The 19,607-nt window shown below is 44.7% G+C and overlaps 1 protein-coding gene across 1 annotated transcript in view; it reads right to left on the reverse strand.

Annotated features, from left to right (window-relative positions):
* Positions 1-227: 227 nt before the first annotated feature.
* Positions 228-19,607, reverse strand: part of Wdr27 (WD repeat domain 27) — a 144,796-nt gene continuing 125,416 nt past the window's right edge. The window contains exons 26-27 of the transcript XR_015734715.1: positions 12,922-13,019; positions 228-871 (exon numbers count right to left, since the gene is read on the reverse strand). The gene's annotated coding sequence lies outside the window, so the exon portion shown is untranslated. The remainder of the gene's footprint in view (positions 872-12,921; positions 13,020-19,607) is intronic.

A 19,607-nucleotide genomic window follows, 5' to 3' on the forward strand; every position in this document is an offset into this window, starting at 1 on the left:
AGGGCCATTCCAGAAATTGTCAGAACTGCTGTCCTAAGCCCAAGTTAAAATTCATTAAATGATTTCTTCTGAAAATCAAGTCATCAACTCAAACAGTAACTTTCAAAACTAAACATCCCAACACACACACACACACACACACCATACACACATACACCATACACATACATACCACACACACAACATACAACACACACAACACACAAAAAAACACAACACACAAAACCTATGATGCACTGGTTTAATACTTAATGCCGTTTATAGCAAAACAGTGAAAAGCCGCTATTTTCCACGATTAAAATCGTGTTTCTGTAAGAGCAGAAGTTTACACAAAGGGGGAAACACCACATTTCATAACCCAGAATAGTCTCGAGGCTGAGCAGTGTTTGTTGGTATTTTTAGTGACCCTTGGGCAGAGCAAAGTGTGCAGGCGTGCAGAACCAAGACTACAGTGAGGTTGTGTGATTCACCACAGGCCAGAGCTGCCCGCAGCCCCTTGAATCTGCGGTATTTGATTTTGAACAGTGACTTCTGAAAGACAGTCTCCCATTCTTCAGCTGTCACACTAGACAGAAAGAGCAAATCTGGAAGGGCCTGGGAAAGGACACTAGGTCCAAGAGCAGCTGCGCACGGGAAGGAGTGGCGGATGTGGACAAGGGTATGAGGCGCTACTTGTAGACTAGACCTCATGTTGGGGTGTGGGAGCGGGAGGGGCACATGTAGAAGCCAGACATTGGGGTGTCTTGTTCTACTGCTCTCCACCCTGATTTTTCAGACAGGCTCTCTTACTGAATCTGAAGCTTATCTTCTGGGTGAGGTTAACTGGCCAGCAGCTCCCGTGATCCTCCTGTCTCTCCATTGCTGCAAGTGGCTGGAATTAAAAGTATGCATGGTCCGGTCAAGTTTATGAGGGCACCAGGGATTTGAACTCAGTTCCTGTTGCTTTCAGAGAAAGTAGTCTAACTGAGGCCCGCAAACTCCTAGACTACAGAGTCTTAAATACAGATGTGTAAAAGAGTAAAAAGTACACTAGAAGCAATACTCACCAAAGAGCCGTCTCTGTCCACAGGTGAGACACTGACCCCAGAACCTTCTCCATCCACAGGTGAGACATTGACCCCAGAATCTGCCCCATCCACAGGTAGGACACTGACCCCTGAATCTGTCCCATCCACAGAGGAGACACTGACCCCAGAACCTGCCCCATCCACAGAGGAGACACTGGGCAACTCGATCTAGGGTAGAGAATTCACATTCCAGACCCTAGCTCTGAAGGTGTTTTGGCAGGGACAAAGGAACAGAAAGACCCAGGCCAACCAAGAGGCAATTGCTACCCCTCGGAGTTCAGACAAATATCCAGATGGCAGAAAAGACTAGGCTGTTTCTTGATATGGAGTTAGTTGTTGATGGCTTCTGGGACGAGTTCAGCTAGAACCCTGCCCACGATCTTGTTTTCCATTTCCCATGGGCTTGTTAGAACCTAGAGTCCAGTCACTGAGGAGTCACCCCAAGAGACCATTCTCACACCACAGTCGATGTAAAAGAATGAGGATTTTTATTAATTCTGTCATGACAGGGTCTTTCTGCATTCAAGAAGCCAGAAAGACCCCGAATGGCTGGTACAGGCTACTTTTAAAGTAAAAAGCCACAGAAACAATCTGAGGGCTGTTCTTCAACTATTATGATTGACTTATTCAAAAGGCTACTGGCAATGATTGGTCTGAGACAGGGCGGGAGAGTGGTTGCCAGATCAGGCGGGGTAAGGGGGAACATCTGTGGGTTACTTTGACCCCTTCCCGGGGACTGAGTCAAAACATCAGGAACTGAGTCAACACCTAAGAGTTATCTTGCCTCTATTCCAATAACTGAGTTCTATTTGGAGAACATTCACAAGGACTCAAAAAGATGGAAAGTTCCCAATATTTCAGTACGTCCATGTATAGTTGTTATGTCCTTGGTTCCCAGGGGAGGGGGGAAAGCACTAAGGTTGAGAGGTCTCAGAGTTATTTTAGAGTTCTACAGGCTCACCCCCTGCCTTCTCTCCCTGAAGTCCCTGGGTTCAAACTTAGCTCCATATTGCTTCTTTTATTCGGAGTCACAGTGCCCACCCAGGCACAAGGAAATGGTTCTTACCACACCCCTCAGAGCCAGACCTGGCAAGCGACTATGGTCTTCACAGAAGCTGGTCCTACCAGGTAGGTTTTCTGACTGAGGTCTGATATTATACCTTGCCCTGCTGTGGGTCACATAAAAATGTACCCAAAGCCTACATCCCTATCTCGGTTGTCCACAAAAATAATTTCTTACACCTGAAGAGAGTAAAGTTGAATATGGAATTAAGGGTACTGTGGTGGTTTGAAAGAAAATGGCTCCCATAGAGAGCAGCACTATTAGGAGGTGTGGCCTTGTTGAAGAAAATGTGTCACTTTGGGAGTAGGGTTTGAGGTCTCCTATGCTCAAGCTACATCCAGTGAAACAGTTCACTTCCTGTTGCCTGCAGATAAAGATGTAGAACACTCAGCTCCTTCTCCAGTGTCACGTCTGTCTGTCTGCCTGCCACCATGTCCTGCCATGATGATAATGGACTAAACCTCTGAAACTCTTAGACACCCCTAATTTAAGGTTTTCCTTTGTAAGAGTTGCCATGGTCATGGTGCCTCTTCACAGCAATAGAAACAGAAATTGGTACCAGGGACTGGGGTATTCCTGTGATAGGTATGAAGGGATCTGGACTTTGGGAGTTTGGATTAGATCAGTGGAATACTTTAAAGACTGCTTCATGGGCCATACTAGTAGGGCATGGAAGACAATGGTGCTGAGGGTGATCTGACCTGTGGGGCCCGGCTCAAGAGGTTTCAGAGAAAAATTTTAGTATGTTGCCTAGATATCATTCTTATGATATTTGGTGAAGAATGTTGCTACTTTTTGCCCTTGTCCAAAGAGTCTACCAAAGGCTAAAGTGAAGAGATTTGGATTAATTCTACTGGAAGAAGGAAATCTCAAAACAGACTAGTACAGATTCTGTCCTGTGATTATTACTATTAACTTTAACAATGATTTATAACTGAAAAGGAGCAACCTGAAGAAACAAAAAAATGAAATGTACATTTTGAGGAAAGAAGGACTAGGAAGTAGAATGGAATGAAGTCCTATATTTCCTTTGGCAGTCAACTTTAAAGATTTATTGTGCAGGACAGAGAGCCACACTTCTGCATTCCCACCTCCAAACTTTTAAACTACTATTGCTCTGAGATCCTGGTGACCCCCTTCATGATCACCACTGGAGTTTGAAGAGAGTATAACCGAGAAAGCTCAAAGCTTCCTTCCTTAAACACAGGCAGTATATTGTATTACAGTTTGTCTTTACATTGAAGATGAAAATCACACTGGAATTTACCATTAAGTTAGATTTATTTTTCCTTCTTAAATGTCTTTGCTATATACTTTTACCTATTCTTGTGCCTTCTTGTCCTTAATTTTGTGGTGCATACAATGTCTTCATTCTTTTTTTTGGAACTTTTGAATCTTTCTTGGCACCCCAAGTTATTTTTGGGTTAGGTTCACTGTCCAAAGTGGCTCCAGTTTTTCTGGATCTCAAAGACCTGGCATCTAAATCTCCAGAGACTCCTTTCTGAGTCTTCAAGATTTCTGCACCAGCTTCACTTGTCTTCTCTGCTGCACAAGGCTGGGGAATCTCACTCTGTCCTCCAGACCGCAAGCGCGTTCTTTTCCCACTGACTTTGCCCCTAGATGCAGACTTCTCGACTCCATCGTCTGTGTTCTGCAGCTCTGTCTCCTGGGAGCTCTTCACACTCTTCTCCCCATCCTTCTCTGCAGATGCACCAACCTTGGGTCTTGGATGCTTTTCAATCATTTTCTTTTGGTATCTGGAGGGCAGAGGCGTTTTCTGATCTGGAGGGGTTGAGTTTTCTACTTAAACAGATTAAAGGGAATGGTGGTTTCAGAGAAAGATCCCATCCAGCTAAGTTTCCAAATTGGGAAAAGGAATTAAGTTTAGAGCTAGGTGTGATGGTACAAGCCTTTCCTCCCAGCACTCCAGAGGCAGAGGCACACAGCTTTCTGAGTTTGAGCCCAGCAGATCTACATAGCAAATTACAGAACAGCCAAGCTTAGGTAGCGAAGGAAACCATCAAAACCAAAAAATTGATAAAGATGTAATTGAAAGATCTCTGAGTTCAAGGCCATCCTGGTCTACAGAACAAGTTTCAGAGCTGTTGTGAAATTTTGTTTGTGTTCTGACAAATAAATCTTGCCTGGAGGTCAGAAGGCAGAGTTAACCCCTAGTTAACAACAGAGGCCAAATAGTGGAGGCACAGATCTTTAATCCCAGAACCTGGGAGGCTCAAGCCTTTGATCCCAGCACATGGGAAGTACACACCTTTAATCCCAGCACTAGGAAGGTGGAAACAGTGATGTAAGGTGAGTGGAGACAGGATTTGTATCCATTCAGTCTGAGAGTATTTGTAGACAGAATCTCCCCCATTCAGTCTGAGAATTCATAGAGACAGGATCATCCACTATTTGGTCTGAGGTTTCACACTTTTAGTAATAAGTCTCCGGGGGCTGCTCTGTTTCGATGATCCTTCAGCTTTACCCTAATATGTAATTCTGTGTTTTTATTGATTAAGACTAATTAGATTAATACTTCACAGGACAGCCAAGCTAACACAGTGAAGGACAGAAAGCTGGTGAAGATGTAATTGAACGAGGGGGCCATATTTCAGCCCTAGTAAGCAGCAGAACTTGGTAGCTCCAACTACATGGTTCTGGCTTTAGAACCAAGGATAGAGCAAAAGAAACATGGAATATTCCTCTACAATTAAGGAAAGCTGCTGAAGCCAGGCATGTGTCAGGGGTGTCCCTGAATGGTGACCTAGAGATGCCATTGCATGAAGCCATGAAAGTAAAGCCTGGATAGCCTTGGAGATCCCAGGATGTTGGAGATGCAAGAGCTTTGGTAGACTTGCTGAGGAGAGCTGCAAACAGGAAGTGGAATGAGATCAAGAGAATCATGTCACAATCAACAAAGCTGGACGGAGTTGGAGATCTGAAGAGTACTTTCGCATCACACATGAAGACGCAGAGTTTCGAATTTGCCCAGTTGTTCTTCGGTCTTGCTTTGGTACAGTATTTCCTTGCTGAACTCCGTTTCCCACATTTTGGAATGGTATATCCTGTGCCATTATTTGTTGGAAGTCTGTGATCTTTTTGTGATTTTTATTTTACAGGGGATTTCAGTTAAGAGACTGTCTGAATCTCAGAAGAGACTTTGATTTTAGACCTTTAAATAAGTTTGAGACTGTTATAAACTATGGGGACTTTTGAAGTTGGACTGGATGCAGTTTTACATTGTGAAACAGCTATAAGCTTATGAGGGCCGGGGAGTAGAAAGTGTTGGTCTAAAAGAAAATAGCTCCCACAGGTGTGGCAGCTTTGTGGAGTAGCTGTGGCCTTGTTGAAGGAAGTATGTCACTACAGGGGTGGGCTTTGAGGCCTCCTATGCTCAAACTGCACCCAGAGAAACAGTTCACTTCCTGTTGCCTGAGAATCAAGATGTAAAATCTCAGCTTCTTCTCCAGCACCATTTCTGCCTGCTCGCCGCCATGTATAGCCAGGATGATGATGGACTATAAACTTCCAAAAATGTAAACCACCCCAATTAAATGGTTTCCCTTATAAGAGTTGCCATGGTCATGGTGTCTCTTCACAGCAATAGAAACCCTAACTAAGACAGGTACTGATCAGTTGAGTGAGGTAGGTGATTGCCCTCGAAGAGGAAGGCAGATCCAGGCGGTCACATGAGCTGAGAAGGACAGACTGGCAAGCACAAGGAAGACCTGGCCACCTTACCAGCTGTGCAGCTAGAATCCAGTCAGTTACCAATGCTGGGGTGGCTCTTACAGCCAGCTGGAAGCATCAGTACCTTTTGTTCTATACCTCATGGAAGAGCTGAAATGAATCTCCCTGGAGCTCAAGGAAGGAAGGTGGCAGAACCTCTCAGCCAGGGTTAGTTCTAAAGGACCAGAGTTCCAGGCATGAGGCACTGTTAGAGCAAGGATGCCCATGGTTTAAGCCGCTGTACCTGAAAGAACTTGTTATAACCGCAAGGACAAACCAGGGCCGCACTTAGCATTCCTTTCTCACACATTCCAAAACCTAATGTAAAAGTTAAAACTATACCACTGCCAGGAGGGCAGACAAGCATTCGCATATAGTGGGGAAGAGTTTTCCAGCTGATGGTGGAGAACAACCCATCTCACTGGTGCCATGGTCAACCTTGCTTCCCCTCCATTGTTATGGAATCATCCAGATACCCCAGTCAGTTCCTGTCAGCTCCTCAGAGTGTTTCTAGACTTCTTTCCCATTCCCACATTCTCCCTGTGTGGCTGTGTGAGTAGGTCTCTTGTGTCTGGTGACTTGACAGGCCCCCGTTTGTCTACTTCAGGTTGGTTTTCAATGAGAGTTTTATTGTCCCACAGATCCCCTTCCACTCCTAGGAAGCCCCCTGGACCTTCCCTTGAAGCATAAGAGAAAGCTGTGAATCCTCTGGAGAGCAGGACATCCTGGCAGCACAGGGCTGTTTCCACCATCCAAAACTTCTCAACGCAGCATGCCTGACATTATATGAATAACAGACTTTATCTTTCCTGCTGCAGTTATCTGTAGGGGTGTGGAGTATGAGCGATGACTGTAGGTGTGCCTGTGTGTGATGTGCTGTTATAAGTATGTGAAAGTCTTCCTGGCTTCATGCAAAGGTTCTAATAGTATCTGAGTAAGTAGCCGTTCCCCCAAGAAGTGTCTTTTTAAAATGCTGGCTGCCTTGGTTTCCTTGCTCTCCTCAGCCATGAGCTCAAGTGGCCCTGCTTTAGCTCACTGTATGTCTCCAGATTCTCAGGAGTGACCCTAGACTGGAGTCAGAGGAATATTCCCTGCCAAGAAGGAAATCTGTCTCCACTCTGACGTGCTAAGATCGTATCATTTGCTAACACTTCCTCAGCCACTGTCAAGGTGACCGCAGCTTATGGTAAGCTGTTGTCCTGAACTTGCTGATGCTGAATGCCTTTACCCATGGTGTGGCAATGCACTGACACCCACTTCATTGGGTCCTTCTGTAGTCTTTGCTGGAGTTTGCTCTTACCAGAATTTAAATGACTCACACCTGCTTCATAAAGCTGGTCACTGTGTTCTCCCACATTCCTGAGGCCCCAGACGACATACATGAATTTATAACTATTTTCTATTTTTAAAAACCATTTTTGTCTAGAGCCACAAAGTCGTCTGAGTCCAGTGTCATTTTTGTGGGATGCTCTATTGCTACAGTTGTAGCTTTTATTGCCTTTATTTTTGGAAGCTCAAGTTTTTCAAGATTTTTTTACTGATAGTGAATTGTGAGAATCCACGTTAATAACTCATATGTCTTGTTTTATAGTGATGAAAAAAAGCAAAACTGGTACTTTCCAATATGGACAAAAACAAAACCTCACATGCATTATGCTTTTTGCTGGTCAGCTTGATGGTTGGTGTTGACTGTTGGGGGTTACTGTTGGGAACCTTTCTATTCTGTATCAGGAAACTGACAGTTCTTTAAAACCATCTGCCAGCACAAAACCTTACTGACGTCATATGTCTAGGCATTCTCATTCAGCAGTGAAACTATTGACTCTTTTTTTTTTGTCTGTGTCAGTAGGGCACATCCGGCCTTCTCAAGTCCCTATATCTGGGCATCCCAGCTGACCAGTGGGGGCAGCTGAGCAACCCAGCTGGCCAGAGGGGGCAGCTGAGCATTCCAGCTGGCCAGTGGGGACAGCTGAGCATCCCAACTAGGTCATTGGGGGCAGTTGGGCACCCTGACTGGGCAGTGGGGTCAGCTGAGAATCCCAGCTGAGTCAGTGGGGCAGTTGGGCATTCCGGCTGGCCAATGAGGGCAGGTGAGCACCCGGTTGGGCCACTGAGGGCAGCTCTGGTATCAGTCTGTTCTTCTCAGCCATGTTGCTCCTTTAACTTGAGGATTTATTATAGCACTGAGAGGACAGAGGAATTTTTATAGTAGATCTGTTTTTAATTATGTTTGTTTTGGTCAGAATGTTGAAAATATTTTCTTCTTTTTTATATAATTTTTGGTAGAATATATTTTCTCTAAGTGTTCTTTTAATAATTTTATCCATGAAGTTCCCTCTTGATCTAAGACCTCAAATACACATGCCCGTGAATACACACACAGACACACACATGCACACGCACATGCACACGCACACGCACACACACACACACACACACACACACACACCATGTCCTCTCTATGGCACTGTGGGTTGGCTCAACAGTCACCATCCACCCTGTCTCCCATCAGTCTGTCAAAGCCTTGCTACGTTGCCTTTCGATTATAGAGACCTATTTGCATGTGCCCTCCGTGTTACCAGCCAGCGTGTTCAGTCTCAGTCTGGTATGTATCACAATGTTCACAGTCAACATCTGTTTAATTCTAATCCATCATGTTATCATTTACCTCCATTTCCTTTCAGGAAATAATGCCCTGCATGCTGGAGAACACCTGCCTTCTCCCTCTACACATTTTAGTTGTGTTTTACATTTTAATTTAAACTTTTCATAACAGACCTTAAATAATACTACTTTGCCTTTCTATGCATTTATCACATTTATGTTCTGGTTTTGGAGGTGGTAGTTTTTTATTTTATTTTATGGTTTGTTTTTTAGATATGGTCTTATGCACAACAGGCTGGCCTCAAACATTGATCCTTCTGCCTCCAGCCCCTGCCTGCTAGGATTATAGGCATGTGCCACCACACCCAGTTCAGGTGGTCCTGGGGACCAAACCCAGGGTGTTGTGCCTTCTAGGCAAGCGATGGAGCTACATTGTGTTCCTCTACACACATTCATCAAAAGATAACTTTGGCAGAAGCCATGTTGTCACTGCAATACTATGGGGTTTTCTCTTAGAAGCAACTTTCCCCACTAGTGAGGTAGTTAGAACATCTTTTGACCATGATAGGAGAAAACTGAGACCCATAATCTGAACATAACCCAGGCCTGGGGCCAGGTGTCTCCCAGGTGCTCAGCTCCTAGAACTTCATCTCCCAGAATACACTGGCCCCCCAGTGGCTTTCTTACAATTAATGCGACCTTACTCCCTAATACTAATAGCAATGTATCATTGAAGAAAAGAGAAAATGTCATCCACCCTTCAGAAAAATCCTTCACCGCAGCTTTAGAGAAACTCAATACGTGCGTGACTACTGACTGTTGTGCAATTAAACTTAGCTTAAAAGCAGAGAGGTTGACTGTCTCACAAGGTCTACAGCAAAGAAAACACAAATGTTCTCTGCTAGGCCTGTGGCTCAGGTGTTAAGGTTCATGCTTTGGTTGTGGTCTCTCTTGAAGCTGAACCAAAAACAGAAGTACTGTAAGCTCACTGCAGTGGCTTTGGACTGGAGATTCCAGTTACCCAGATCATTGGGATGAGAGCTTCCTTTCCTTAGGGACTTTGGGACTGAGTTGTTGCTCAGGACTTTATGGCTGCCAGAGTGAGGACTGCAGACCCAAGGAGCTGTTGGACTAAGGTCTTCAATTCCTTTTGGTTCATTGGCTGAGTGCCTCGGTTCACTGAGTGTTGAGGTGAGGTCTTTAGACCCCTATGCCTGCTGGACTAAGGTCTTCAATTCCCTATGGTTTGTTAGGGTGAGGGCCCCATTCCTGTGTGGACTGTCGGTATGGGGGCTGAGGCTCGTTTCCCGTGTGGGCTGTCGGTGTGAGTACTTCAGTCACATCTGTGCTGTATGGCTCTCCCCTCAGCAGCGCTATTATGATCTGAATCTGAGTTGTCCACTGGCAAACTCTTGTTTCAGGTGCCTGCCTCAACCGGAAGCACTATTTTTAGAAGTTCTAGAGACTTTAAGGGGTGGACTCTAGCTAGCAGAGATAGCTCGCTGTGGGTGATAACTAAAACTCCCTGGGTCTTTCCACTGTGCTCTGTTTCATGGCTGCCATGATGTGAAGAGCTGCCTGCTGCCACACACCGCTGCTGCCATGATGCCCCACTGAGGAGTCTGGGGCCGAACATATATGGACTGAACCCTGTGAACATGTAATCCTAAGTAAACAATTCGTCTCTTAACTTGGTTCTGACATGTATTTTGGCCTTAGCAATGCACAAGCGACTGTTACTGTCAACAGTGGCGAAGATGTTCTGACTAAACCTGTCTCATTGTTATGCCTTCAGACTGTTTATAAAAGGAAGTCAGAGGAGGGTGGGGACGTGAGATAGACGTATCCTGAAGGCTCCCGGGGATAGCTTACTGTGTGCTCAGAGGCCCAGGGTGTAGATGCGAAGGACAATAAAGAACTAAGCCCTGGAAGCTTCAGACAGAACCAAGGACTGTGTTGCGAACTGTCCTTGAGACTGATCACATCACATTCTGGCAAAGAACTGGTCTACGTTTTACTCGCAGACAGCAAATTTTGTGAGGCTCAATTCAAAAGTCATGGGCTAATCAATTTGACACAGGAAATTCCACAACAGTGTTTAGCATTCGGGCTGTGACATGGTTATTACTGGTTACTTTAAGGCAAGTTTGATTGTGAGAAATAGGAGCAAAAAGCAGAGAAGCGAAATATGTAAAGCAAGCAGTATGATCAAAACAGAGAACAGGAGCAGTCTAAAAGCAGTAAAGAAAGAATTGTTAAAGACATTAGTGCCTGGGGCTGGAGAAATGGCTCAGAGGTTAAGAGCACTGACTGCTCTTCCAGGGGACCTGGGTTCAATTCCCAGCACCCATATGGCGGCTCATAACTGCCTGTAACTGCAGTTTCAGGGGATTCAACACTTTCACACAGACATACACAAAGGCAAATAAAAATAAATAAATTATTTAAAAAGAGAGAGACTAGTGTGTAGCACCCTGAGTTTGATCCATGGGAGATGAAACAAGAGAGCTGACACCTGCAAACTGTCCTCTGATTGGCATCTCCCCAAGCAACACACATGTAAATTAAAATTGCACTAAGACAATAGAAAGAGGTAGCTTGAGTTGTTTTAGGAATTGGTGAGATGTCATACATCACTGTCTCCACTGTGTAAAATGGCAATCTCATTTGACAAATTTCCCTTTAAGAACTCCATAATACCAGGCTCACATGGGGTTGATTAAGGAAGTCATCACAGATTCAACACCGAGTGGTACTAAGATGCCACCATTGCCACAAAAGGCACCACTCATACCCAACATAGCTTGAGCAGGCAGAGCTTGGTGTCACTCACGTGGCATTTGGTTTAAAGGCATGCAGAATGCACGAATCTTAGCAGCATGCAAGTTTCCCCCAGACTCTAAAGGAAGGTCTGTGAGGATAGCTGTGGATAGCAGGTTCAGATTCCCTGGGGGGGGGGGTCCCTGAAAGGCAATGCATAGAGCTGTGGAGATGAACCCTAAGCTGTACTAGAGACCCAAGCATGCTGTAAACACCAGAAACATAGAAAGCTGTAGGCACTGAGTGGAGCCAGCCCAGAGGATAGACACCATGAGACACACAGCAAAGGCTTGGTGACAGGGCTGCCCAAATATGTTGGAACTCAAGTTGGTTCCACACATCCCTCAGGTGGCAGACATGAAGCTATGGGGTGTACTGTTTGGCCTGTTTGGTTTGGGTCTTGGCTTTGGGTGACTCTTTCCTTGATATCATTCCATTTGTCCCCATTTGGAATAAAAGTATTTCCTCTGTGACCTTTTATATTGGAAATATTAACTTCCCTGTTGATTTTATAGGTGCTGACAGCGAGGAGATCACCTTAATCCTCAGTAGAGAAACTCTGAGCTCAGACTTGTGGGTAATGTTGGAACTGTTATTATTATGTAGTCTCAAAATTGGGCTAAATGCATTTTGCATTGTGAGAAGGCTATAGGCTTTGGGGGACCAGGGATGAAACTATGGCTTGGATATCAAATGTCCCTGACAAGTTCATGTTTTGAATACTTGATTTCCAGGTATGGGCATTCATGGGGAAATTTTAGAAACTTTGGTAAATAAGACCTAGCTGGGGGTAGGTCCTTAAGAATATATTGTCCCTGTTACTCTCTGCTTCCTGGTTCGAACACAGTACGAATTACTGTTCTTGGCCACAAGCTTCCACCTCCACGATGCTCTCCTCAAGCATGTAAGTGAGACAAAATAATAATTCTTCACTTATATTGTCTCTGTTAGGCATTTTGGTCACCAAGAATGAGAATTATTAACATCATGATCACAATGTCATAATTTGCTTATAAAACCTTGAAAGTCTGAAGAGCAAGAGAGAGCGTGAGAGATAGCAAAGAAGACCCGAAGGTGGAATCTTCCTGTCACAGGTCCGTGCATGAAGTCAGACATATGGAGCTGTAATCTACTGGCTGGCCAGTTCAGACTCAAGAAAGAAATCAGGCCCTTTCACGATCAAAGCCAGAGCCTGGTTTTCCTTTTCTTCATGGCCATGCATGTCTATACCTGAAAGTTTTGGTTATTAGAGTGTTTACTAGTTTGGTTTTCTAATGTTGGGAATTTCTTTGGCCTCATTTGCATTTGGTGGGGTGGTGTCTGTGGTGTGGTGTTACTGAAACTTGCTAGCCAGATATTATTTTAAGAGTTTTTCTCTTGAACTAAGTGATCTTTCTACAAGTAACTAGAATTGGAATTGAATGTATAAACCTACAGTGCTTGTTCTGGGGTGAGCTGACATCTCTGATGACTGGTACACACATAGTGATGCTGACGCCTACCCACAGGGTGGTGCTATCACCCACAGGGTGGCGCTATCACCCACAGGGTGGCGCTATCACCCACAGGGTGATACCGACTTGTATGCACAAAGCAATACTGACTCCCACCCACACTGTGGCACTGTCTCATACCTACCTACCAATGCTGACTGGGAGACACACAATGATGACTGGTTTCCATACAGCTCCGCTCACACATGGTGGCACTGGTACTCACTAGAGATGCTGACAGTCCTGTTTGGGATTTTATAAAGTTGACACAAGTTAGAGTTGTCTGTGAAGAGGAAGATGCCTCCATCCACATTGCCTATAGGCAAATTTGTACGGCATTTTCCCGGTTAACGACTGACGTGGAAGGGCTTGACCCACCATGGGAGGCGCCATCCCTAGGAAGGTAACCTGGGGTGTACAAAGCAAACTGAACTAATCAGGCTGAGCAACCCAGTAAGCAGCATCCTTCGTGGTCTCTGCTTAAGTTCCTACCTCCAGGTTCCTGCCATGACTTCCCTCAGTGATGGACTGTGACCTGGGAGTTTAAGAAGAAACAAACCCCTCTCTCCCCAGGTTGCTTTTGGACATGGTGTTTCATCCCAGGAATAGAAACTAAGAAGCTGAACAATGTAATATTAAAGGCAAGTTTTCATTCACTTATCCGCATAGAACCTCATATGTGGCGAAAAAAATATCCCAAATGTTATCAATACCTATTTTATTTTATTCTGAGGTCAAATACGATAATTTATGAACTCTGAAACATTTGCTATGATTAAAATATAAGACAGGTATGTTCAAACTTTTTTCTTAGCCAGAATAAATGCTATAGTAGATAGAAATGTAACAAAAAAAAAAAATCCAAGACTCTTACAGAATAGAACAAACCCCATTTGAATTAGTAATGACTCCAAGAAACAAGACACAACCTATCAGAGCCATACCTAGCAACAAGTATCTTGTAAATGGCTGAGTTCGTGGTCCAGGAGTTCCCCCTAGCAGAGCAGGGAAAGGCATTGGCATGGTCCCCATGATGTTCAGAACAGGTGGAGTCCAAGAGAAGCTGAGAGGTTGTGTAGACATGGCCCAACTAGAAGCCTGTGGTGCTCAGATCAGAACCCAGGATTCCTCAGGAACCTATGCTCCTAGGTCACTATCATGTATGTGGCAGGGTCAGCATCGTGACTTGGTCAATAAGTCCACAGATATTTGAATAGACACATAAACCAGATTTCTAATCAAAACTTGAACTGATAAGTGGATCAATCATCCCTTCCCTTCCCAAAATTCTGGTCCACACGAATGTGGCCTGAAGAGAAAGCTGCTTTGCCTTATTTTTCTCACCAACCCAAAACATTCACATAGCAGCTTAAGGGGGGATGGGAAAGGCATACCACGCTGTAAATGGGTCTCTGTACAGAGACGGCCTCTTCCCTGATCCCTATGCAGTTTCAGGGGCTTGGCCAGTCACTCCTGAGACTGCTGATGTTAGCAGCCAGCGTCCAGAGCCCAGCGCCTGCTGAGTTACTTCTGGAAAAATCTGGTCTCCGGATGCATTTTCCATGTGGTGAGCAGAGCCTCTCTGTTCCAGCAGAGCAGCCAGCACTTCTCCCCTAGCGGCCTTAAATATTTTACAAAGTGGAAAATATTTTGCTTCCTTGGACTATGCAGGCTGCAGAAAATGGAAGGCTCTGTCCTGTGTTTGGGCTGTACACTCATTTTTCCACATCTGGTGATCTCTTAAGTCCGAGTGAACTGAAAGGGTTTCGGATTTGCAGTCGAACCTTGCAAAACCAGAAATGTGTATTGTTAACAATGTAAGTAGAATCTCTTCGTGTTCTTGTAATACGCTGAGTAGCATCTCTTTCTTTATCTTCTGGGAGTTACATTCATTTCTTTGCAGTAGAAGAAGAAAGCATATAGATTAATGTTTATCCCTACTGAGAACAGAAGGACAGAAGTTTGGAGGCTAAGACAGAGGGTATCTGCCATTCGCAGTTCTCAGGGGCAGCGAGAGCACACTCAACACTTGACCGCAGCCCACACCGAAACCAAGCTTACCAGCCATGCCCTCTGAACACAGATATTTCAGTCATTGTCTCAAGAAGACAAAAAAACATACATTATAAGTTCCTAATAAAATGTTAGGTCGCAGACTCCTGAATACTGATGGACTAAAAAGCTTAAGAATGAAATGGGATTCTTATCATTTTAGGTATCTTCCCAACTACTATAACTTAGTAGAACTAAACTACCACAATTGCCTTTAAAGACTTCCTTTGAGCATTCTAGATTTTGCTTTCTTTAAAAGTGTAACCTATCTTCCCGGGAGCTTCTCACACACTGGCTAAGCCTGTCTGACACGGAAGAACGCAGTGAGATATCCAGATGCTAAACAGAGCGAAGACAGGCTATACTGACTCAGGCTTTGATTTACTTTTATTGGGACAAGTCAGCTTCGACTAGGACACTAATTTTTCAAAAGGCCTGATTTGAGAAATGGTTCTGTGCAAGTGCTTTGCCAGATGACAGGATGCTGCCAGAGCTGGAATACGTGGAGGTAAGAAGAGAAATTCTACAAACACAATCCTTCAGGAGACAAGCCTCAGATGTAGGATTTATTCTCTGAGAAGTTTTGAGTGAGGTTGAATAATGAGTAGCAAAGAACTTAGAAACTTACATTTCCATCCACCCAACTTTATGACATTTTTCATAAGGATTATTTCTTAAAATACCTTCTGGGAAGAGCATTTGTACCCGGCTCTTTGTAACCAGCAGAATTAATAATTACCTTTTTATGAGAGATGGGCAAATAACACTGGGGACAGCACAGCCCTAAAACTGAGGGCCTGGGCCTGAACTTGCCAACTTCACCTCTATTACCCACTCTTGCTAATTAGGTCATTAGTGCCTTTGGACTCAAAAAGCTGAGATTTCATTTGGGAAATCTAACAGATGGGAACTGGGCCTTTAATAATTTACTACTGAGTAAGATTCAGAAAAAATATTCGCATTTTTACTTTTTTAATTACTTTAAATCTGAAAGTCAAAGTGAAATACATGTATCACATAAAGTTCATAACTATAACCCTTAAGCCATTATCACAACTCACGCCTGTCATCCTAGCCCTGGGGAGGCAGAGATACAAAAATCACTCCAAATTCAAGGCCACCGTGAGCTACAGAGTGGTGTTCTGTCTCAATCCATCTGTGCATACAAACATCAAACAGGTCACTATAGAGCAGAGTTCATAATGCAGAATGTGTGATTGCTATCTAGGGCAGGGACTTTTTTCACGCCCACAAAGGAAACTCCATGTCCTGTATCTTTAGCACCAATCCCCTGTAAGACCTAACCTGAAATCCACTGTCCCTAGATCCACTTCTAAACATTCCCTACAAATCAAATGAGGCTCTGTGTGTGTGTGTGTGTGTGTGTGTGTGTGTGTGCGTGTGTGTGTGCGTGTGTGTGTGCGTGTGTGTGTGCGTGCGTGTGTGCGTGTGTATGTGTATGTGTGTATGTGTGTGGTGTGTGTGTTTTTAATGTGGTATCTGGTTTCTTTTATAGTCTTGTTGAGGCTCTTAAATGTAGTGTTTCTGTATTTTTTCAATTTTTATTATGATTAAAATATAAATAAAATTTAATCCTTAAGTACACAGTTTAGAGGTTTTAGATATACTTGTATAATGTGCAGCTACTGCCCTTACACCTCAGGGTCCCTTCCTAACCACGCACTCTCTGATAGTCTTCATCCCCGGCTCCTGGCACCTACCTTGCAACTTCTGTGAGATGAAGCTGCTCTGGGGACCTTGAGTAGTAGCATCTCTCAACACTAATACACTTCAGGGAATAGGCTGAAACCACAGCAGGCCCCTCTTTGCCAATCTATTTATCATTGTGGGTACAGTTTACTGTGTATCAGTTTTGTCTGAAACTTCAGTACTTGAAAAACTGGTCACATCTTCTTGGTTGTCCATGCTGGGAAGAAACACATAGGTGCTAGGATGACTAGAGTCAAGTGGAGGCTCCGCCCCCGCCCCAGCCCCTATTCTGGGGCAGGAGTGAGCAGCTCTCTGTCTTTCAAGGAATTGTGTGCTGGGCTAAAGTGAGGGAGTTTTTAGCTCTTTCCTCATGGACATCCAGTCCTCCTCCTCCTCCTTTTCAGTATCAGTGTGTTAGACAAGGCCAGCTCACCAAAGTGCAACAGACTTCACACGATCCCCTCCAGTTCTGTGCTTTCATGAGGAGTTTGGCTTCTGATGGTCCGTGACTTCCAATCCCAGCTTGTTTTTAAAGGGTGACATATTTAAAGGAACAAGCATGACATACACCAGTTTGTGGACCATTTTCCCATCATAATCTATTTTGGTTTGTTTGTTTGTTTTAATTTATTTATTTATTAAAAATTTCCACCTCTTCCCCGCCTCCCTTTTCCCTCCCCCTCTCCACCTTCCCCTCTTTCTCTAGTCTTAAGAGCAGTCAGGGTTCCCTGCCCCGTGGGAAGTCCAAGGTCCTCTCCTCTCCATACAGGTCTATAAAGATGAGCATCCAGACAAACCAGGCTCCCACAAAAGAAGGCCTTTCTGTAGGGCATTGCCACCTCAACAGATGACTTTTCTGGTTCCAACAGAAAAACCCAGGGCCATTAGCTACCCTTGTACCCCAGGAATGTAATGTAAACAAACCCCCAAATATTTAAGACATGATTTTAATGATTGAGTACGGGCTGCAGAGAACTTTCAAATGTTGGTAGGACTTAGCTAGTCACTAGTGGCACAGGAGGAAGGCCGGGTTTACATTTAAGTAAATGAATTAGTTATTTTAAAAGACATTAATTAGAACCCTAGGGGATATCTATTTACCTATCTATCTATCTATATCTATCATATATATATGATATAGATATATATCTTAGATAGATAGAGCTAGAGATAGATAGATCTCACATATATCAACATAGATGTCTGCATAAAGTTGGCCATGGTTACTCTTTTCTTTAGTCTTAACTTACAAACTATTTTAGGAAAGGAAAAAAACGCAGGATCTGGGGGCCTGATTGCCCCTACCACCTTGGAAGTTTCTACAGGACACCTTTGAGCCCCTTCTGTCCTGATGGGAAGTATTGGCTCAGCTTCAGCCACCGTAATAACTACACACGGGTCTCTAGTTATTTAACACACGGACCCTTCCACAGCTTGTACTGAGACCCCTTCCTCCTTCCTATGCTCACCAATACCAAGAGGGCCTCTTGGCTGCATGTGGGAGCTGAGGGAAGAGGGCTAGGGAGAAGCGGATGTGGAAGGGGCACAGATGTGCCTGGACCGTGACGAATGGTTATTGACATGCGCGGGAGGATGGGTAGTGTCGGTGGTGTCCCTGCGAAACAGCAGAGGAGAGGAAGGACTTCTTCCTGATCTGTTCATCAGAAGCAATATTTCTGGAGCCTGTGGCCCTTGTCTTCATGGACGAATTCCACTCTCTCTCACATCTGGAACACACACTTCTCCAACAAGTCTCGAATGGAAGTTCCTGTCTGGAATACCTCTTGACCCAGACCTGATCTTAGGGGATAAATGTGTAAAAAAGCAGCACTGAAAATATGTGTTATGACTGCGAAATATTCACAAACACCGCACAAGAGGAACACGTGGAATTAACCAGCCTCATCCCTTTTGAATTTCTGATTTCACGAGTTTTAGGATTTAAATGCCTGGCAGACATACTGACATGTGGAATCCACATTACTTCAGGCACACATGCTTTGAGTCATTGGGATGAAGGCTAGACAGAGGTCCCAAGGATGGTTAACATGCCAGGGCACCCTGACCCTCGTGCAACAGTGCAAGAGTCACATGGAGGGTGCAGGTCATGGCTCCCTGACCTTCTCTCCTGCTCTGGATGACGGAGGGACCGTCTCACTCCAGGGTTGCTTGCACACTCCCTCATCTGGCTTGGCAAGCTATGATGGCTCCATGACATGGCCATCCTACTTCTGACCCAGTCAGTGCTGGCTTTGAAAGAGTGGGGAGCGCAGGAGTGGGTTCTCATAGCCACATATTCTCTTGTGCACATGGCCTCCTGACACGTGCTGTGGGTACCTGCACGTGTGCATGTAACCTCACCATGTTCTCAAGTTTCTTGTCACGTGTGCTCACATGTATGTGTGTGAGGACAGAAACCGGTAGCAGGAAGCCGGAGAGAGTGGGGACTCCACAGGCCGTGAGAAGGTCTGTAAACCAGATCTGAAGTCAGCACTCTCTCTCATTCACAGTCTGTGCAGCAATAACGTTTATACCCTGTCCGTTCAGCTGAGATTTCTCCATCCAAACTCAGCAGGATGACCGTGGGAAGAGGACCGATCAGCACAACTGAATCTCCTGACAGCACACCTGTGTGAGCACAGAAACAATGGCTGTCGACTAGCAACAACACATCACTACCAAGGCAATGAGAGAAAGCCAAAGGGGCGCCCTGGGTTCCCCACACCACCCACCTATGGGAGCTTTTGTGACATTGCCTTGGGTTTCTTTTTATAAATAAACAAACAAAAAAAAGCCGAAGATTCCAGGCATACACCCAATTCTCTCATCTTCCAAAGGGGATCTGAGTGAGGTCCCATTGTGAAGGCTGTGAACACACACACACACACACACACACACACACACACACACACAAATTAGTTACAGAGGCACCTCTGTCCAGAACCTGGAGAGGGACCTGAATCCCAAGGAAAGAACAGCTAAAATGTGTAGAAGAGAGACTAAGAGGTGAACAGGAAGAGCCAGGTGGATCTGAGTGGCCCTCTGCTGCCAACTCTAATAAACTTTCCC

Source organism: Myodes glareolus, chromosome 1 (genome assembly GCF_982192425.1).
Source record: "Myodes glareolus chromosome 1, mMyoGla1.1, whole genome shotgun sequence".
NCBI lineage: Eukaryota > Metazoa > Chordata > Mammalia > Rodentia > Cricetidae > Myodes > Myodes glareolus.